Source organism: Aegilops tauschii, chromosome 1 (genome assembly GCF_002575655.3).
Source record: "Aegilops tauschii subsp. strangulata cultivar AL8/78 chromosome 1, Aet v6.0, whole genome shotgun sequence".
NCBI classification, from domain to species: domain Eukaryota; kingdom Viridiplantae; phylum Streptophyta; class Magnoliopsida; order Poales; family Poaceae; genus Aegilops; species Aegilops tauschii.
This window is the reverse complement of record NC_053035.3, coordinates 138,539,699-138,562,578: the sequence shown is the minus strand read 5'-3', so window position 1 is coordinate 138,562,578 and position 22,880 is coordinate 138,539,699. Positions and strand designations below refer to the sequence as shown.

The 22,880-nt window shown below is 43.8% G+C and overlaps 1 pseudogene; it reads right to left on the bottom strand.

The window, feature by feature from the left end:
* Positions 1–20,424: 20,424 nt before the first annotated feature.
* On the bottom strand, positions 20,425–22,343 carry LOC141027840 (cytochrome c biogenesis CcmF C-terminal-like mitochondrial protein; annotated as a pseudogene).
* Positions 22,344–22,880: the final 537 nt, after the last annotated feature.

Below are 22,880 nucleotides of genomic sequence, written 5' to 3'. Positions count from 1 at the left end.
CAGATTCTTTTGTGATACCCTTTGTGTCGCCTTCTCCTGGATGGTCAGCCCAGTGTCCTGAATCCTTGAGCTCTTCCTCATGGCTTTGACTGGTGACTTACATTTCATCTTATTTGCTGCTCTCTTGGTCCTTGGATATGATGTCTTCTGCCACTCTCCTTGGTGGCTATTCTCCACCATCTCAGTCCCCTCTGAGGCCAGCTGAATCTGATCAGTGGCTGTCTCTGCCTAATCCACCAAGTGTGTACAAGACAAGATCTTTGTCTGTCACAGGTTCTCCTGCTGCTGCAAGTTGATCAGACTGGAATTTGATCCTGCGCAGATAATCTTGAGCAGTCTGGGATCCTTTCTTGATCGTTTGGATCTGAATACGCAGCTCATTTTTTTTAGCATTTGTCATACAGCCAAGACTTCCGGTTTTTTTTTCAGGTTTTCTCCCTTTTCTACGAAGGTTTGCTGCTCCGCCTGCACCAGTGAATTATTCTATTCTTCTCCTTTGGTTCAGTCTGTGGGGAAATCAGAATTCACCATTGAATCCTGTGGATTAGCTCCCTTACATAATAATATTTAACTGTATCAGCTATGAGGGGAAAATCTGAAAGACAGAGGATAGAGAGTGAGAGAAAGAGTGTGAGACTTGCGCCGCTCTCCATTTCGAGGGGATTTCGATGATTCTGGGGTGATTGAACTATTTCTTTACCTGTTCAATTTCTAACGAATCAAGATATCCTCTTGTTCCGGTATAAATAGTAGCTATCTGCTCTTCCACTGGGAGAGGATTTGCCTGGGATTGTTTAAGCAATTCCCTTAATCGTCGACCCCTTGCCAATTGATTCTGGGCTGCTCGTAGGGGGACTGTGAAAGCAAGCGTAGGAGATCAAAATGTGAGTCGAGTCCAATGGGTAAAAAGGGGAAGCAGGAAAGGGTTCTGATGTGAATTCTTCTGGTTTGTATATCTATCTCAGCCCTTGCTTGAAAACCTCAAAATTGACTTGCATCTTCCCTTATCACACTACACTTTCTCTTCCTTATTCCATTTCACTGAGCTAAGCAACACTTTTTCACGTATTCACCCGAGATATTATAGAAATTGGTCATATTGATCTGTCGTCTTGTTCTCGATAGGAACTTGCTGCTGTCTTGGTTGGTTTGAGAGCAGGCACTGTCTATATATCCAAAACCGGAGGAGAGTTTGGGTTTGGATCACAGACGATCGGAGATTTTGGATTGAGATGGATGGTTGTGCTTGAAGTTACGAGTCGGGTAATGCTAAGTTGAATCGGCTGATCCGTTTCATCCTCTTTCGGCAAAGGAAGTTGGACTTTAGTTAGCTAAAAAAAAGTACCAGCAGCCTGTCTGTGCCCTTTGAGTCTATAGCCACCAAATCTAAAGATTCCTTAAGTTGTCGTACGGCTTCTTTTTCTTCTTTTGTCAATGATCGGTGACAATGAATGCTACGAATGTTCGCTTCCACTAATGTCGTATAAGAATTGTGAGGTGCCCATAGCTTCCCGGAAAGAAGAAGAGTCATTGTCATTTCCTGACCGATATGAATGCACATATTTACCCTCGCCTCGGGAAATACCACCAGTAGAGTCTGCAGAAGGTGTCGTTCAGGAGAGATGCTGGGCTCTAGATATGCGAGTGAGATACCCGCCCTCGGTCATGACCTGGGTTGAAGAAGGAATCTATGTTCTTGGAAGCAAAGAAAGAACTCCGGTATTCCGACCTTATCTTTTTGCTCAAAGAATGAATCAAACCCCTTGTCGAAGCCCTTTATGATATATAACCCTGGATCGAGTCAGATTTGGGGCGGCTGAACCCACTTAAGCTGAAGCCTTAGTAGATGTCGACGGAAAGGTGAGAAGAGCTGATCGAACCTACCAAGCAACGGTTAGTTGTGCGGTGTACATACAGGCTGGTTTCGCCATTAGCGATGAATTGGATTTATTAGTAAGGGAATGAATGAAGCGGACCGGAAAGAAGATGGATTTTGGAATAGAAAGAATTCCTCTTCTAGGTTTCTGCTTCAAGTAGTAAGCAAAGGATCCTACCTGCTAATGGTTGAAGACCTTGGCGGCCTCTAGTTCTTCTATCTAGTTTTTTAGCCTAGCGCGAACGAATAAGCTTAAACAAATGGTTTCTTTGGCAACGGTTTTTTCTAGTTGATTTGTCCTTATATATATTAGCCGTAGTGTAGTTTAATAAACTGCTCATAGCTCTTATCATTCCTTTATCCATGCATAGACTGGGAATATATTAGCTCTTAGCTCTGGCACTTTCTTCTTCTTTATTTGCCGTTGCATTCAATAGCCTATTTGAAGTTAACAAAAGCTTTATTAGCTAGCTCTATGAAATACGTATATCTTCTTGGCTATCTAGGCTATCTCTACAGGCTTTTTCAACCTATAAGCAGACCTTTGTATACACCCTTGTAACTGAACTAGCTATTCACAAAGAAAGGTCTATACCGTACATATACCAACTACGCACCCCTTGTATACTTCTTTTTCCTTCTCCCGTGCTTCAAGTTCTGCCCCGGCTCACTCCTCTTTCCAGCAATCTATGTGGGAAGCACTCGTTCAAAGTAAGTTGAGATTCAAAGCGTTCCCGTAAGCTAGTAAGTCAATCAAAGCTATAACTCTATTTGTTAGTTTCAGGAAACTGGTACATATTTCAAATAATAATATATATATATATATATATATGTTATTATTTGGTATTTACCAATTTTAGACTAAGCATAAATTCATTTGGAAAGAAAAGGGAAATCCCCTGAAATAAAGGATTTTTACTACGTTACCCTCAAAAAGAAGAGGAAGACAAACTAGCCAAGAGACAGAAAAAGGTAGAGACCAACCACCGAAACAAGGGAGTAAGGGCTAGGGGGATATGGGCCAAGAAAGGTCTGATGTATCGGTCAGCTATACCTAATCCTTCACTCAAAAACGCATCACACCCTTTGTAGGTTCAAGCCGAAGTCAAGCATGATCACCTACTGCAAACTCCAAATATCGTGGTCGGCGTACCTGGTCCTGAACTGCTTTTAATCTAGAATAAGTGGAATCTTCTCGGCACTCTCCTTCATCTTCTGTGGCCCCGTCGGTCGGTACATGCCAACCCCAACAAATCGGGGTACGACAAAGGTTCCCGTAGAGTGCTTCGAAAGGTGCCATTCCGATGCTAGAGTGATAGCAGTTGTTGTAAGCAAACTCGGCTAATGTATCTCTATGCCTATTTAGTAGGCCTGCTCATTGATGCTCTTCGGGCCGATTGTATGGGATGTGTTCTGGTGTACAGTGGGAGATGCAAGGATATCGATTGAAGTTTGATTTGTTGGCCATGGAGTTGGGAGCATATGATGTAGTCCTAGGAGTAGACTGGATGAGGAAATTCCCTATTATTTCAATAAGTCTTTCCGTTGGTTGTAACTAATCATGTACCCGCTGCTGCGGAATTCCTTTTACCTAACCAGGATTGCAGTAAAGATAAACAACGTTGGGCCTGCCTGCTTGTTCAGCACCACCCATTCTGATGGGAATATATGGGTTTTTCGGTCCAGTGGGAGGATCATTTTCCTTGGAAGGTAATTTTCCCAACCAATAAGTATTGGGCTCCCAAGTAAACAAAGCGAAGGATCAAGTAACCAACATGTTGCGGAGCAGCCAAGTAAACCCAGAAATGACTCAAGTAATCCAAGGGCAGAGCAACGTAATCCAACGGAGGGGCTACGTGATCCAACAGAAGAGCTACGTAAACAAGGAACACATGAACCTGCTAAGGATCCACTCCACCTGCCAAGTGGACCAATCACAAGAGCTCGGGCCGAGAAATTCAATGAAGTAATCCATATGCTGATTCAGCAAGCCAAGCATTGGAGTTGGTATTCCAAGTTTCTTGAATAACCTAGCTGTCTGAAACTCGCCAATGGGATTCTGTGTAATCCTCCGGTCTACATGGTGTAGGTAAAGGGCAAAAAAGTCGCTAATTAGTGGCACTGAAGTATGCACCCGGCGTGTAAACTTCTTCTTTTTATTTACCAATGTCGCTATCCGACTGATCATCCTTTGAGACCACGGAGAACATCAGAGAGAAAGATACGTCACCTAAAAAAAATTGACACCCTGACTTATATGAGTCGGCTAGAAACTCAAGGCCTGGCCTTTTGTGGGAGAATGCTGAGTCCTTCCCAAAATCCCCTGGATCAACGAAAGATCTGGATAACGCTAGGTTGTGATACTGATGTCTGATTTTACTCATATACATCCGATAGTGAAGGCCGTGAAGTTTGAACAGCCTCACTTAACCCTGGTTCGGTAACCTTTCTAGCGCCCAGGTATCCATGACCTGTAGATAGAGGCCCACTTTCCATTGGATACTCCGAATAAAAGAAGAAGTAGTTACCTAATCATGGGTCTATACGTAAGATCTCCTTGCGTAGAGGTTAAGGACAGACGGATTACTGAAATGTAGTTTGACTAACGTTTCCTCATCGACTGCGAGAGTTTGTGGTGTGTGTTCTCGGACCAAAGAAACCAAACAAGCATACCTTTCCTTTAATGGAGTATCTTGGGTATGGTACTCCCTCTTTATCAGCTCGATGTTCAATCAGCATTCCTTCACGGGGATCTTGACCGGATGTAAGTCAAGATTGCTATTATCTTTTTAAAGAACATAAACTTCAAAGCTTCTAGTCTGTCCCAACTCTTTCGAGCCGCTCTCCCAGTCAACGTTCAAAGGCATCACCATATCTTAGCACTTTTGAGCTTGAGAAATGCTTTTCTGGCTTCTTCTCCACACCTTTCTTTAACAACTCAGTTAAAGGCCTGCTGATAGCTCCATACCCCGGTACAAACCTTGGTAATTGTGGCTTGGCCTAAGCGCTCACCTGAGAGTCCAAGAAAGAAGGCAAAACAGCTATATAGAGCCCCTCCCTCGAGTCGAGCAATGAACAAGTAAGTAGAGACAAGGAAGAGGGGAAATGCAGTATCGTTATGTTATAGCAAGATCATCAGATCATGGGTGAAGCAATCGATCATCAAAAAGTTCTTTATCAGCCGGCGAAAAGCGTGGTAATTCATTCATTTCATCGGAAAAGGATCGAACAGGAGTCATCGCATCGTTTCTAGATCTTCGATACCTCTATATTCTGAAGAATAGGTCCTAAAATGGTCAATCGATTGTTTTCTCAACGGGAATCGAGGAAATGGCAAGGGTTTGAGTATAGCGAGCAGAGGAATAGTTTCCTTTATCAAAAGAAGCCTATCGACTTGGAAACAGAAGATGTTGTAACTTAACTGCACCCTTCCTCTTCTGCCGATCTTTACAACGCTATGCACATCTCCTTCTTAGTTTTGAAAAAGAAAAGGGCCTCTTTCCTTTTCCCAATACTTGACCAAGATTTCTGTTTAGTTCAGTTCCAGATTAGGAAGCAATAGATGTTCCATTGGCCGAGAAGGAAACCAGTAAGCAGATTGAAGAGATAGATTGAATAACAGGCAGATTCCCCTCGTAACAGGCATATAAATAAGTCCCATTAAATTGATTGATAGACTACGCATCGATGGTGTCGAGTCAATCCTTGTAAGCTAAATACTACACAACCCTTACGTATCCGTATTTTGTAATCACCTTTCCCTTCCCGTCGCTTCCTTATACTAGAATTCTGATGACGCGTGCAACCCCGGCTACTTCTCTACCCTACTATTAACAATTACGGAGTTTCGATTGTTTATCCAATGCAGCTTAATATGGTTATGCCAGCAAGGAGCATGAACTGAAGCTGGTTATTTACTTAGAAGAGGAAACGGCTAGTCAGCAGAGCAGCGCAGCGGAGTCATCATATTATCATATTCTTGAGTCTCTCCCCACGGGATGACCGCTTCCACCAGACTCTATTTCTATTGGTTCACCTTAGATTTCTTGGTTGTCTACATCCGTCTAATCCTTATCTATAAGAACATAATCGCTAAGCTATGGATGCTTCGGCCGCACTCTCTACTCAGCTATCTGTTTCTACTGCGTTGCGTTTTGAAGGCCCGATACAAAAGAAAGTGGCCTTCCTTATTAGTAGTGATGGAGACGTCAGGTCCGAGAAGGAATAACCTAAAGCCAGTGATAGAATCTGTACAACCGGCAGGAGCGATTGATCAGATATCGCTGGAAGAGTGAACTAGTAAGCTTCTTGATCCTTCAATCAGTGGTAGTCACAAAGCCCGCACATTCCAATTCGATCATAACATGACTAGTTTCCTAAGGCATGACTTATCTTCCCAGAATAGCAAGCATATCGTAGCTATTTCACATAGTGTCCCGAGATATCAGTAGCTCTAGTCAATGCTGGCCTTACTCTTCCCTTTCCTTATGCTAAGTGGCAACCTCTTGTTTAAGAGTGCGGAATCCTATTTGTGTATCAGAAGACTATGGTGACCCGTAGATCTTCTATTTCGCCGGAATTCGTTGATTGTCATTTACAATGTTCGTTGTAAGATCACTGAAGGTCCTAAATTGGGAGAGTTTGCTTGCTATCGAACAAATAGTGGAATCTAAAAAAACAATGAAATCCATTCACACAAGCTGGACCATTGCCTTCGGCAACGCCCTAATTCCTTTCCTATCTTTCTTCTTTTTCTCAAGGACCTGTAAGAAGAAGCAAATCCCTTTCTTGAATGGCCGAGGAAGAGGCGGCACTGAACAGAACAAGATCCCCCTCTACCTATCCTTGGGGCTGTGCGCATTCTTAAACTTGAGCTGGGTAGGACTCAGGAGAAGGGTGCCTCGGGAGATAAGTAGTTCCTCACCTAAAGCCCTCGTAGAGTCTAAGTAGTGGACCAGAAATATGACATCCTTCCCGTTGTACTAGATTTTATCTGGTTAAAGCCAGGTGTGCACATTATATTCATTATAGAAGATATAGAAGATACTGCCATGCCAGTTGTTTCTTATTGGTAAGCTTGCTTTTCGTCGAATGTCTCTAAAGAGTGATGGTGGGGGAGAAAGAAGAGTTGGTATGTATATTTCTGGTGCCAGTTGACTAGCTTGATAGAAAGAGGAATATGTTGATCTATCAAATCTAGATTCTATCATTTGTGCCATAGCTTTTCGATGTTTAGTTATCGAAGTCAGTATCTTTTTCTCTCCTGGTTCACAAAGCAAGGTTTTTTCCTTGCGCAAAATAGCTAGCTTGCCGGAAGTCACCTAGCTGGGCCACTGCCTGGATACATTACTAAAGTGATTCTCTGGTTTTGCTTGCGGTATAGGAACCCTTCCCGTATAGGAACTACTGCCGAGGCGTACCGTTGTTTCCGTAGAGGAAGCCGCATCCCCGAAGTGCACCATTCCTTCGATCAATAGAATAGGTTATTTTCTGGTTGCCGTATAGTTATTGTTGGTAGGAGCCGAAACCGTGGATAAAAACAAAAGGAACCGGATTGCCGGTAAATCTCAATTTGCTCCAGAGTTTTTTCTAATGACCTTTCCACACCTGTTGAAGGGAATCACTCCTGGCAACTCCTAGAATGCGGTTAGAACTTGTTTTTCTTCAGAAATATGGGGAATCAGCCATCGAACTACCACTGCTATGATCCGTCTTTGATTCACCAGCATCAGCTATCTTAAAATGGCATTTTAGAAAGCATCTCTTCCCTTGTTGGCTTGGGTTCCTATCGTTTACTAATAATAAGAGGAGTGGTGCCTTTAGATTTCTTTTCTTGAAATTATGCATCTCTCTTATCAAGTGATTTCTGACATCACCCTGCTCGCGAACATAGATCCAGCCCTTCCTATTGAGAAAAAACACCTTGTATCCCCAGCTCATTGTGAATAAGCAGGTGATACATAGGAGTGAAGAAAGAAATTCCCCGTGCCGCTTGCCGTTTCAGGTTCAAGGAATGGGGAAGTGTTCTGTTGAGAAATGTTTTTTTCACTCATGGGCGTAATTCCCTGCATTGGTGTGTGAGAATTCTAAAGCTAGCTTTATGGGAGAGCAGGTTAGGGCGTACCCCCGGTGAAGCATGTAGGTGGTGAAGGAGGATATCGTTCAGTGATGCTATGACTACTGACCATAAAAGAAAGAGTTCTTTACGGCGCAGATGTGCGTTAGGTTTCCTAAAAACGTTATCATTGATAGTGGGGGATCTCTAGGAGGGAGGGTTATTTCTAGAAAAAACAAATGGATATCCATTCTATCTAGCCGAGGGATATTTCAAGAAGGTAGGAAGTTTCTCCTTCCGGCCAAGGAGAAAGAGACAAGTTTCCACCTCATCCGAGTTTTCTCAGTGACTTCCCCATAGCAACGGGAGAAGTTTTTTCACCCTAAAGGAAAGGAAATTCGAAGAAATCAGATCTTTCAGTGAAATTAGCATCTACTAATCTAACTAGCTAACCAATATTAGTATCATTTTTGGGTTCTTACCTTTTAGTGACTCTTCACCGAGTGATACACTACTACTTTTGGTTCGAGTGATACACTACGGCATGTTACGAACATTATCAATCCTTGAAAAAAGGAAGAAATGGCGAACGTACGCTATCCAACAGAAGTCCCGACCGATATGACTATTCCTATCCTTTCATCCTTAAGCGAATGCTGGAACGAAAGTAATCCCTCGAAGTTCAATAAAAAGGGTATTGCAAATCAACTAATTGTTTGCAAAATACCACCTCCTCCTGTATCTACTATTGGTTTCCTGAAAATCAACCAAAAGAAAGGGTATCCTTCGTTGCACATCTTCTGAAAAGATAAGGGCTCGGTATCGGCTCAATCGAACAAGCTGAGGTATATAGGGAATAGTATAACATATTGATTATCCTATTGGATTGGTTCCGCTCAGTTGAGATATGATGACTCAATGGGCATTGAGAGTGGAGATGAAATGCACTATCGTTATGCTTTGAGGTGAAGAGATTTCGGTTTATATATTATTGATGCCCACCTCTTTATCCTTGCTATCCCTCTCGCTCTACCCAACTATCTATAATGGGGCAGAGAAGGATAAGCAAAGTAGGCGCACGAATATTTATTAATTAAGAGTTTTTGAGACTTCATTCTCTTTTTAGTTTTGACTCTGGGTCCGGTACATGTTGACGCGGAGGATAGGGATGGGAAAAGAAGCCCTAGCTTTGGGAAAGACCGGATCATAACATGAATTTCAGGGCATACTTAGTAGATGCAGATCTAGGTACTCTTTCTTCCCCAGATGGGGAATGGGCCAAGCCGATCCGTTGTTGGCTCTGAAAGTGCATTTGCTAGTTCGAAAGAAGCTGAATCCGGGTGCAAATGGGATTCAAAATGATTCTTATGTTTCGTAGCATGCTGCGCAGACTCACTTGGTAAATAGCCTTCCCTAAAAGAGGCAAGGTGCTCACACATGAAATTCCCTTTTGAAGGATATCCTATTTGACTTTTATGCCATACTTGGGCAAAGCCATCGAGACTATATCCATCACCAAGAAGAAGAGAAGCGAAGCCATAATTTCTTTAGGATAAGCCTGAGATATCTAGTACAGTAACAGTGGTCGAATTGCTGCATAGCCCCCCCTAATACGAATTTGGCAAATCCTCGTTCTAAAGTTAGCGCACCATTGAGGTAAGTAAATATTAGTAGGCACACAGGCAGCCCGTTGCAAGGAAGGAAAGAGCAAGAGCTAGGGCTAAGTGCTCGAGTTACGGTTGTTGACTCGGAACTGTAAGCCGAAGAAGCATTCCTGTGACCTGGCCGTATGAATGGTTTCTTTCTCAATACCAGAGCTAAATAATTAGGCATCAAAATTCAAAGAAGGTTTGCCTTCACTTCAACCTTAACCATTGACGGAAGATTCATACCTATGAATATTCCCCTCCTCATTTGCTGAAAGCACTTCCTATAGCGAACCAGGCAAGGAACATATCGAGTAGGCTAGTACCAATTCCTCCACATCAACAGCAAAATAGGCATATGAATCTTAAGTAGGAAATTCCTTCATCTCAGATGAGGTAGGTAATCTACCATAATTTATTTCCATTTCCAGGTAAGATGAGCGGAGACGAGTTTATCAGCACCGATACCCCCACGCATCGTGGCCGGTTCCCTCGGGGGTAGAAACTTAGCTTGGAGAAAGATCCCGTTGATCTTCGGGCTGGCCCTTGCCTATTGAAAGTATGGTGTCTCATAAATGCTTTGTTAATGCCTCTTATTCGTAGGATCGGTCCAAAGCGCGGCTGAGTTGACGTTGATAGACTTGTGCGTGCTCTGCCGCTCGTAACCTTTTTTTTCTCCCATCGATCGAATCGAGGAGGTCAAGTTTCGAGAGCAGAGCCTCTCGCTTCTGATTATCAGTCATATCATCGTCGAGCAGAACGCGCAGGGAAGTAATGTCAAACCTGAAAAAGAATATGGCACGAGAGATTTAATATAGGGAGGAATGAATCGGGCATCAAGTAAACTAAGGCATCAAGGAAAGTAAGACTTGAGGATGGAAGGGAGGAAGGAACCAATAAGCCACCGTCAGTGTACCAGTCATTGGGACAGGTGCCGTGTGTTCGGTCTACCTGCCTTTAGTACAACCCGGATGAAAAGATGCTGACTTTTCTTAAAGGTTAGGCCAAATGATTCTAAGCTTGAGGACCCATTCTATCCGGGCCTAAATGCTGGAGTTTCAGAATTCACTCTACTTCTTACTGACTTTCGCCGAATATATCCTATGTGCTTAACACATTGACGTCGGCGGCTAAGCTTTCTTTCTAATGGTAAGCCGGGGATCTAATAGTCCACTTCACCCTATCAAACTTGACCTCGATATAGGTTGCTTTTTGATGACTAGTTAATAGAATAGACGGTATCTATTATTTTCTACCTCCTCTACCTAGATCTCCTTTTCCTAAGGAGGGAGAGAAGACGGTTCTCCGGGACGGAAGACATCTCTCACTCGTACATATATGGATGGGTTTTCTACCTCAGAAAGGGATGAAACTGAGCAGCAGAGATTGCTAAAATAGCAAAGGGGATCCAGATTATTTCAGAACTCCAACTGAATGATGCTATACTCGAATCTGATTCTGCTGCAGCTTGACAAGGACCTGTGAAAATGCTGATATCTCGAATCCCTATCTTATTAAAATGGGGTAGCTTTACTGAAGTACTGCAAGAAAAGTATGGAAAAAGCATAGTCGGTACTTCTTAATGCGGTACGTAAGCTGGTTATCCTGACTAACAATCATGCCTTGCTTGGATTTAGGGATTAGGAATTCTTATTGGGAAAGAGATTGGATTGGCATTCAAGTAGGAGTAGATCCTATTGGTCCAAAGTAGGCATTATTGTATCAATTAAAGTAGCTATCTTCATGAAATAAGCGCTAAGATTCTAGTTCAAAGATAGGAGCATTAAGCTCTAAATCCAGTCAGTCCAGCTGGAAGTTTCACTAACTACTTAGGGAACTAGGGACCAGACCAGAGTTATGATTGGTGTATTCCATTCCTACCGTAATTGAGACTTGCCCTCGCTCGCGGGTGATTCCTTATATCTTGATCCATGTGATGGCTGTTCTCTGCAATGAACCACAACATGTCCATGGACTTCACAGAGAATTGAGTGAATGCACTAAAAACCAAGAAATGACATAGCGAGAATTGAGCAGCTCGAAAAGCTCGGACTTCGTATACAGAAAGTAGAACTAAAAGCAGATGAGTAGAGATTGAATCGAGCATAGAAATAAGAGAGTTTTTCTTTGCTTAGCACTGTTCGGTTCGTCTTTCTTTACAAGTCAATCTATGCATAATTCTATTTCTTGCAGCACTGAATCCGCTTTTGAAATACAGATCAGGGGGCGGTATTCTTATTCCTTGGCTCGCCACTTATGAAACAAAACTAGATATTTCTTATTATTTTCTTAGGAGCTGAGCTCCGCATGCGGTTCGATTAAGATGCGACAAAACCTTATCCATTAGTCTTGGCGATGCCAGGGATGGAGGGAGTCATCAGGCGCACAAGCTTATTGCTAAAGCCAAGACAGGACATAATAGCTTCTAAGTAATGCCATTGTACCCGCTTTCATCATGCCCAACTCAAAAACCATTTATCCCATACTTCTTCTTTTCTTGTTCCTTCGTATGAATAACAGGAATCCCGGTTCGGATGGTTGACCAACACTATGATTTTGTATGAACTAGGGCTTTGGCTCAACACCTGCTATCTTTCTTGCCCATCCTTTTGTGGTATCGAAGCTGTTCATTGAGATCCATAGGTTCACGTTACAACCCACCAATAGTCGATTCCAGAGCGGAAGGCGAAAAAGATAGGACGGGGACCCTTCGGAAGAAGGTATATGCCCGTAGTATCTAGAAAATATTCATGGTTGCAAGAGCGAGGTTAGTCATCCTCACCATCACCATCAAATATCGGTACTCGCTTTTTCTACAAGCTTGATTTACGAACTCGACCTTTCGCAGGAAGGAAGTTCCGTATACCATCAACGGAGTCAAACCGCTAGAGGGTCACATATATCTAAATACTAGTTCTGATCATACCAGTACTTACTTCCGTGGAGATACGAGAAAGGGGGAGAAGATGCGATTATGTATCATAAATACTAAGGCCAGACAGACTAAAAGGGGCTTTTGGATACGAAGAAGGTTTTCACGTCTTGCTTTGGGTGGTATGCTTCCTCACTGTTGCTATTCTGCCCTTTCCCGGTAGTCAACCACCAACGAACGCAAGGAGATCTGGACCTGCATGTAATGTTTTTTTGCCAATACTCTAAAGCAGCTTCCTTACATCAACATGGGATTGCAAAAGGGAGGGAATTGAAAAAGGCGACTCCTCCTTAGTAGGAATAGTAGCTGAGGCTGCTTCAACTCATAACGAAGCTATTCCAGCACATAAGTCCGGGATGATCTGAGGTCGCCAGTCTCACATGGAAGAGATACGAGCCTCCGCTGGATAAACACCAGAACTGGTATCGGCTTCTTTTGTTCGTAACGAACAAGCAACGGATTGGGGATTGCCAATAGAAAAAGATACAACCAACCAGCAGCTTTTGGAAACCAGGATCACCCCCATTGTAAAGAGAACACGGCACCCCTTTCCGTAGGGGCTCGCAAAGGTATTATACTGGATGTGCGCAGAGAGCTAATGAAACTACATTCCTTTTTCTCTATACTCAAGGATCTGCTATAGCTTGCTTTTCCAAGAGTATTGTATTGACCTGATTCCCCAGGAAAGAGTTGATGGCATCTCAACGCAAGAAGGTAGAGAAGAATCCCTAGCGAAGATGTGCCGAGAGCGAGAAAGCCTGTCTTCCCCGAGATTATTTATTCCTCTTATTTCTTATATGAATAACTGAAATCAATCCTCACTTGTATTAACTTCATGAGTGAAGAGATAGAGAAACCCTCAATACCGGCACTGCTTCTATCAAAATCAAATAATTGGATTTGTTTCCCCACTTCCTCCACGGGATTCGTACATCGGATGAGGATTCCTACAACGGTACAACGGATCAATCCATTCAAATCAATGAAACCATTAGGTACGCCCCGGGATCTACTCTATTTTTAGATTAGGTAATGCCGAGATCCGATGCGAAAGCAAAGCGAAGGTTGTTATTCAATAGTTGTTGCGGTAAAGGAACAGCGGAACGGGTATCTTTAGCAAAGCAATTTTGATTGGTTGAATCGTATTGAGTTCCGGTCTCTTATAGGGTCTTTCTTTGTCCTACTTATAGTATCTTTCCTCCAGCCTATCGAAACTCGTGTTTTTATTAACCAAAAACACATGCACTTTGTTAGAACTAAAGAAAAGGTTATTCAATCCACTAGTGCAACTGAAGTGAAGGAATTACCTATTCTGAACCTCCACAAGAAAGAGCTCATAACCACTGCTTGTGAACAGTTCTCCTCAACTGAAGGCGCACTACTGTTACTATCAGTCTAGTCTCTCGAGGGCACTCTTTCGATCTCGAACAAACTTACTTCTCCGGAAGAGAGATATTCAGAAAACCCGATTTCCAGTCCTGTCTTAAGAACCCGACTCCAAAGAAAGAAAAAAGAAAAGCGGACTAAAAGAGAACAACAAAAGAGAGATCACTTTCGACGATTGAACAGCACTTTTATATCCAGATTGGAACTGGACTTGAACCTTCATATCCAGATTTCACTCCACTTTCACTTTCATATCAGGAACGTCGACTTGCCCTTTCAATAGTGAATTATTCACTTTCCGGAATTGGCTCATATTCACATAGGCCAAGAAAGACGAATAAGACCTTGAACTCCCTATTTCACGTATAATCGAGAGACTCATAATATCAGTGCCTTGGGTAAATGCCTACCAAAGGGAGAAGATTACCAAACTTTTTTCTGTCTTCTTCGCTTCCTAAAATATTTAGGGAACAGGCTGGCTTTCATGTTCATAAGTTCTCTTTGTCACATACATCCATCGCTTTCGTCTTTCTTGGCTTACTCAGGTGATCTAATTAATGGGCAAGCCCCACTCAAAGCAATTCAGTCCCGGAGCTCTTTCTTCTAAATGCGGATTCAATAGCACCGGTGACGAAAGCAAAGGATATTCAATCCACTTGTCGTCTTGTGGGCCTGCTTCTTTCCGTTCTTTCTCTTCTTTTGCAGAGGTGTGTGTTGCGCCACACATACAAATCATTTTTTTAGCCAAAGGGTGACTTTACCACTCGCTTCTGGTTCCAATGGATATGGGTTAGATGGATGGAGTCTTCCTTATTGAAGTGGGCAAGGCAAGCAGCTCCTCTCGAATAGGCTAATCGGTGATACGTGATTTTGGAATAAAAGCTAGACGACTCAGCCCTCTTCTCATCTCAAAGCTCGACCTCTGCCACTACTACTGCTTCCCTAGCCAAGCCATACTTCTCATTATTTGCTTGAATCCATAAAAAAACAAATTCCGTCGAGTTTCCTTGCATGGGTTGATTGACCTTGAAGTCCATATATAGATTCCCGTAGTTCATCTCAACTTGACCAACCATTGAGAATGGAACAAATAGGGGAGATGGAATTCTTCTATATTGTCTTTCAACCCTTGCTCTTGCCTTGGCTTCGCCTTCCACCTTCAGCTAAGCACCTAACCCGTGGGACGGGACCTTCGGTCTAGCCTTTGTTCGGGTATGGGACCGACCTGGGATTCTTCCATCCGAGTGAGTACCGCCCTTCTGATTTGGTTTGAGTACGGGACCGACCTTCTCTTTTGTTTGTAATTGGGCTTGCCCGAAACAAAGGAACTTTGGTGTGAGAACCCACCCGAGTTGGTAACCCAACGTTTTCACCTACGATTTCTCCCTCGTCTTCTTTGCCTAGCCTTTAGCTTCTTTCTTGTCTGATCTTAGATTTCACTGTTAGGAAATAGGGCATTACCTGTCACTCCGCCTTTCTAAGAAGGCCTTTCGCTCAGTTGTCCTTTCTACTAGAACTTCCCTTTAGCAGTTCTGGAACATCTATAGTATGCTTGAATGTCGGCAATTTGTCTATATTCTCTTCCTCCTCGTCCATTAGTTCAGTTCCTTTCCTTAGTGAAATCTGCCCCCCTCCATCTTTCGAGAACAACAAGAGGGCATTCTCAAGCAGGCGTATTCTTCTTCACTTCCTAAGAAGGCATTTTCTTGCTAACAAGCCATTCTGGCAAACAAAAGAGCTACTTCTATCAAAGAGGAGCAAAGGCTAAGCGGAACTCCTCCCTTCGTGTCTTCTTCCTTTCCAAGCTTGTTGCGGGGAATCTGGGCTCTTTTTCAGCCCCTAAGGACTGCTACTTTGATGAATGAGGCCTGACGGTCTTAATTCCTAATGCTACTCCTACTGCTATTGCTATTGTTACTGCTTTTGGGAATTGGCATCTTTCTTCATAGGGGCCTAGCCAAGGAAAGCTTTCCCATTAAATGAATGTGCTTGCGTACTCTTCGATTCCTGCGGGAAGTGTGGGACTAATTGAATTTCATTCTTGTCTGCTGAGAGAATTATTATTCCTTACAGCTTGCATTCGATGCATCCACCGTACTAAGAGCTCCTTCTTGAAGAACCGATTCTGTAACAACCCCAAAGGCGAATCTATCTAAATAAACCTAAAACTCCCATTATGATTTGAGATTGCCTTGCCGTTGCACCCCTTGCCTTTCTTACTGGATTTCCAGTTGATGGGGAAGGCTTGGCAAAGAAGCTTGTGTTGGAAGAGAAGTGGAAAACTAAGCTGTTCGGGCTTAACTTAAACCTGATTGCCCTAGTAGGATTCAGAATAAGGTTGAGGCTTGAAGACAAGCAACTGACATCTCGGATCTTGCCATTGCCAGGAGCATGGATGCCCAGAATGCCCTCAGTCTATGTCTGTCTATATAGGCTTTAAGGAAAAAGGCAAGTAAGCCGTAAGCCACAAATCAAGGCTTTTAAGGACCTTCGACAACTTATAAATAAGCTAATAACAGATCTTTTGCGTCTTTCGAGATGCGAAGAGAAGTAAGAAGGTTTACTATTGGGATAACAAAGATATGACCATATTTCAGATCGATTTTCAACAGACGAGATCGGATAGTAGAATAGAGAGAAGGATTTGCTGCTTTCTTAAAATGATAGAGAGTCAGGAGAGGGTCTATGTTAATAGAGCTCTTTAGATAGGGAGAGGAAAGACGTAACTAGACCGCAGAAAGAATAGAATCTTTTACCGCTACATCCGCTGGAGAAGAAAACTCAGCAAAGGAGATTCCTATCCTTTCTCTAGTTGAAGACTAATCTGGATATTCCCGAAGATGCTTGACTTCGAGTTCTTGGAGTGACAGCTTTCTTTGTAAACAAGGGTCCCTTACTCTATTACTTTTCCACTTCATTGATCTGAAAGAAGTGACAGAAGAAAGCTACGGGCATATACCCCTGCCCCGGGGGAACAGGTGCCACCTCAACAGCTATATTCTAAATCGTTAAGCCTCGCAACCCTTTCCTTTGTATCGGACCTTTCCCGCTTTCCTTACTTTCCTTCCTCACTCAAACTTCAAAAAGTCCTTCCATGAATCTAGGGAAGGAAAAGCACCTCTGACTTCACCAAGTCTCCCTTTCTTTGGTTGAAGGCTTCAGGTCAAGATCCTTTTTCCTATCTATTGAAGATGCAAAGAGAGATGCTTCTTCCTCTTCAAGTTGGAAGTGCAAGAAGAAATGCGGTAAATAGGAGTTCCATCTACCACGCACTCGCCCCACACTCCAGCTAACTTCAGCATCCATACTCAGCTAGGAGGAAGGTGCCGGGGACACTATGAACACACATGTACTTGGTTGACTTCACGTCCCGTCTCACAACTGGGTAAGATCAAATAAACAAACAGCTTGCTTGCCCAATCCCTATTGAGAGGATTTCTTGAGCTTGAACTTCCTTTTGTAGCTCCGCTCACAAGGACTTCTTTTCATCCGCAATGAAGCTTATACCACCACTTGGTCAGTAAGGCCTGATTCAAAAAAGATCAATCACCCCCTTCCCTACTTCAATGGCCAAGCACGCAGTCATTCCCGTTCTATTTGATAGGGGAAGCAAGCTAGTCAAAGAAGAAGGAAGCATGGGTATAGGTAAGTCTAGACATATTGACACGGGCGTATACTGAAATAGGCATAAGGCCGCTAATGCTAAGGAGACAGCACCGCTTCTTTGTTCGTAACTAGGACATGTATTGATGCTAGAGGCAGACTCCTGGCACTTATCACTCCTTAGATGAAGCAAGACAAGAGTGAGTCCGCTAAGGGACAAGTATGACTCAAAAAATGATGGCAGATTTTTATGGAAACGATTATATCTGAGTATATTGTATCATTGGGTTTGTCATTGTCGATAGCTATTCTTGTCGCCGTTAGGGCTGGCCGGATGATCCATCACATAAATGCTATTAATGTTGAAACACAAGTAACTGATATATCCAAAGATGTTCTTAAAGAACAAATCATTTATCAATTGGAAATACTCTATAAAGTCTATAGAGATACTACTGAGGGTGTGCACTTACCGACAGGAGTCAATCTCCAAGAAGTAAGCACACATCTATTTTTTGTAGACGAGAGAGTGAGCCTTCTAAACAGTATCTACTGTGATCTTATTGCAAAGGGAACTGGAAGTGAATACTTTGGCCAAGTTATACAATTTCTTCTAGGATAGCTTGTTGTGGGGCTTTCCGAAGGGTCGTTCTGAGAGTGGTCTCTTTTCTTTAAGGTTGCATATATTGTCGGAGAAGGGAGGGATCCAGGCCAGGTCTAAAAGTGCCGAGTTGGGTTTGGGAGAAGATCAGGAAATAGTGCATCTTATATAGTGGGTGCCAACTTGATTGCTGCTGGGATTGCTTGATAGGAAACTTTGATTGATACGAGCAGATGTGAATGAATTGAAATAGTCAATAGTGGTGATATGATCCTGGTATCTACACTCGGATCTACTTCTGCTACCGAGACTGCTGCTACTGTAAAAGCATGAGGAACGTGTCAATTCACTGAATAAAGTGCTCTTTCCATTGATTTATGGATGAAATCACGAAAAAGAGAAGGAACCACCGATTCTGCATCAAAAACAGGGGTTCTGGAGCCAGTTTCTCAAATCGTAAGTAGATCCAATCCAGGGCAGTTGATAAGTGAGGTTCTCCGGTCGAATGCAAATAAGCCAGAGCGTATCTCTTGTTTCGAGGAAGAAACAAACATCCTGGTCTCAATAGATCTTGATTCTATGCATGCGTCAGACACATCACGAGCCGGAACAAATGAGTGCTTTCAACTCACGAGCCGGAACAAACGAGTGCTTTCAACAATAAGCAATACCCGAGCTTCCTTCTACCAACCAGGATTCCGATACCAATTCCAATCTGGCACAGCACAAGGAAGTAGCGCACCAGAAGAACCAATACGAGAACCCTTCCTTCCAGCCAGAATCCGTCTTTCTTGTCCTTTGCATTCGAGGAATGGGATCTGCCTTGTGGAAACAAAAGCTATTTGTTCGAGTCAAGCAAGCGGACAGTCAGCTAAGAATACTGGAAGAGAACTCTCTAGCCCTGCACTTAAACTAGACTAGAAATCCGAAAAAACACTAGTTTTGGCCCATAGCGAAATAGAGTTTTTCTTCTCCGCGGACTCCCCATGCTTGGCGCCATAGGCTTTAGGACTTTTGGAACTAGGGAATCATACTTTGATCAGATCCGTGGACAGGCTCCCGAGGTCAAATCGGATTATGGACTTTTCCAGCTAAGTGAAAACGCACTTCACTACTAGCAAAGAAGTCAGCTCAGGGCAGGGCCGGTGGTAATCTCAGATAGGAACTTGCCGGGATCCTTCCATACCTGCCATCCACCACTACTACTGATCGTTTCCCAGAACGAGCCATACCTTTTCCCAGAATGAGAATACGGCTGAGGACGAATAGCGGCGCCTAGCTTTAGTTTCCACACGACACGATGGATCTATCACTCTCTTTAGCCAGGCCATTCTCTAGAGGAGAGTTCCGAGAATGAATTCCAATCTGGTACCAATCATAGAAATCGTATTGTAGAGTTCTTCTCACGCCTAGCACAGCTACAAGCATTCCTCGAATGCAGAGACAAGACGGAGGATATCTGATCCCGCGGAACATCTGCTACCAACTACAGATTACCTTGTTTCCATGAAATCCATGTTTCTGGCACCTTGGCCCCCTCTACCTACGAAATTCTGATTCCTATTGCTTAAGAAAGTACAGCAGAAATAAAGTCTTTGGGTAGATGAGGTCACTGATTAGCCCGCTGAGCTGCTCTGTCCCCTCTACCGGGATGGGATGGTTTATGCGCTTGTCCCGATGAAGCTTAGGATCCGATAGAAACACGGGGTCAACTAAGGAAAAAAATGGGAACCTTTGCATGACGCGCCTTCCTCAGGATGTGCGCTCTCTTTTCAGGATTGAGAATGACGACACAGCCTGGAGGTCTTTCGTCTACTTCTTCTGTCCAGGCCTGTTTGTATTCCCACCATACCTTTCCGCATCGTCCTTCTCTATTGGGGGCTCCCAACACCTCAGCCAATTCGTGCAGCATCTTATTCAGGATCTCGGTGCTCCCAAAAGTTGTGAGCGACTCCAGGAACAAGACTCTGCCACCTCTGTGCGTCACCGAATGAAGGAAGGAAAGAGCATGTCGTACATAAACCTGGATTTTTTCCACGTCGTCCGTATCTACGCATGGCACGATACATAAATCCTGCAACAGGAAGCACAATTTTGCTACTGGATCAACATCCACCGTCTTCTTCGGACTCAGACACAAGAACGAAACCGCCAAAAACATGAAACAGAACAAAGAGGAGTAGTACAGCAACTGAATCATAGTCTGACACCGTCGATGGTTGGCTGTCGTGAGGAGGGTGCATTGCAGCAGTTGCTGGTAGGATTTTGGTGTTGCTATGTTCTTGCCGCAGATGATGATATATGTAGATGGGTGAGGTTTTGGACTCGAGATATTGCTGGGAGATCACATTTGCCGTCGCATTCCAAACAATTCGTGAGCCGTTTAGCTGGTTTAGTGGACATTTGCCTTGTTGATCAACTGTTTGGTATACCCAGTTCTGTAGAATTGTTTTGTGCCTGGAACTCCGAACGACCCTTATACTGTTTTGCTTTCTGCTGCTTCTTGTTCTGCTTTGCCGAGAGAAAGATTCACCGGGGAACTTCATGATTTTTAGTTTTCTTTCACCTAGATCGTACCTTTAAGTACCTCCTGGCGAGGTATATGATGATATTATTATCGCTGGCATGGGAGTACCACTTAGATACCAGTGGCTAATAGACCCAGATTAGTTCTCTAAACTGTTTTAGAACCCTTCTTTTAGGTATAATAATACTATCCTGCCTCGATAGAGGATAAAACGAGACCTTTTTTGATAGCCCGTTCACTCAACTACCACGCTTAGCTAGTCTGTCTGTAGGGATGGGAATAGGGTAGTCTGCCCTTCTTCGTAAGTAGCTGGACTCGGATCTTTGCAACTATCAAAACTCAATAAAGCTTCTGAAAGTGGTTCCGTGTTAAGCGACTCACTCTCGTTGAAGGAGTATCGCCCGATGCAGATAACAGCGTTGAAGTGGAACTAGCTTTTTCTTTTTCCACTAGATTCAAGGTTACAGGACACGGAGTAGACATCAATCTCTTGGAAATGTGGTTCGTCTCAAATCTTCCCATTCTTTCTTCTTTCCACTAATCTAATGGTTTCATTCTCCCATCGAGAGGTTATGATACTAGCAAGAGTCCTATTCTTCTCCTCTCGATCCTACCTTGGGTTATGTTTGACAGGGATGGTCAGTGAACTTCTATTGGTTTCAAAGGAGGATAGAGATCCATTGGGGAAGGCTCGAAAGGTTATTCGATATCAAAGGTTGACCCTCGACGCGCCGCAGCCACTATTTTGACTCCTTTTATGCAATTATGAACGAAAATTTCTCGATTCCAATGCAACTTATCCTTTTGGAGTTGACGTAACAAACTACGCGAGCCTCCCGATGAAGCCAACAGAAATCCTATCCGAATACTAAAAATAAAAGGCAATTTCATTATGGTGGTATACCAGCCGCCAGTTCTAGAACTTCCAGTTCCAATCGGAGCATATAGATCCGTAAATGGATTTGTATGTATAGCCACTTCAGTCGTGCTCCTCGTTTCTCGAATGGAAAAAAGTATCTTCTTTCTGGGAACATGCTAAACCAGAAATTCTTATGTTCGTGATTCTTCATCCACCGATGCAGAAAATCTTCCAGTTTTCCATTCTCATATGAGGCAGGAAAGTTTATGGGCAACAGGTCGGCACGAAGTGATTCATCATGTTCAAACATGAACCTTTCGCTCGTTGGGGACGGTTTATAAATCATCAAATTCCCACAAATGGAATGAGAAGTGGGTCCATGTAAATGATCGAGACCTCGCAAACAACAACGTTCCTTCCCCATATGGAGTTCGGGACCCAAGGGCAATCGTTGAGTGAACTGTATCTTATTTGTATTAGTTGACCTAAGCCGCACCATTATTGCAGGGGTGGGGCTCGGCCTCCGAACCGTACGTGGGACGAGTTTCTGCCTCATACAGCTCGGGCCGAAGACCGGGGAAGTTGAGGAGAGATGGGGAGACCCAACTGCTGCCGGTCGGGACGGACAGGAAAGGGGGCGGGGATAAGCTTGTGAAGAAGCAAGCACCCCCCCAAAAACAAACCGACCCAGCAAGAAAACGTATGCGCAGGCGCAACAAAGCGCTCATCCCTTGCTTGCTGCTTCACGTTCTTTCTATTCCATCCCAGTCCATTCCGGGATAGGCGGCTAATATAATATGTGCAGTAGTCGTCGTCTGACCAATCGGCTCGGACACCAGACCACTTGTGCCCGCCCATTCTGTCTCGCCCTAAATGGAATGGCTCTCTTAGTTACGCTGTGCCCCGACCCGAGTCCCCACGTCCGCTTTTATCCGCCCGCAACCTGGCCAACACAACATTAGGGCCGTCCCCCCCATTCTATGCTGACCCGGGCCGGGGCTCGCTTTTTGGGAAGCCCGTTCCCACCGCGCTCATGGCCCGGCTGGCCTGCCAGCGGTAGTGGGAATTCTCCCGTTCCCTGGTCAAAAAAGGGTTGGTTGGATGCGGGATCTACTCCACGAGGAGCGGTACGGACGTAGATGATATCATCACGACCTCTCTTTGTGTACCGCTAGGGATGCTTAACGCCACTTCGCCAACTAGCATTACCTGCGCTTTCGTGTCTCTCAGTGTGGTCAGCACTGGGTGTTTCCGAGCAGCGAGGCTTACACCCATTCGCATTAATTCATCCAAAGTTCCTTACCCTTATGCACGAATTTTGGAATAAGCCATCTTCCTATCAAGGTTAAGGAGTCAACTGAGCATCTCAGCGGCGGGATTGAATACCCGGATCGA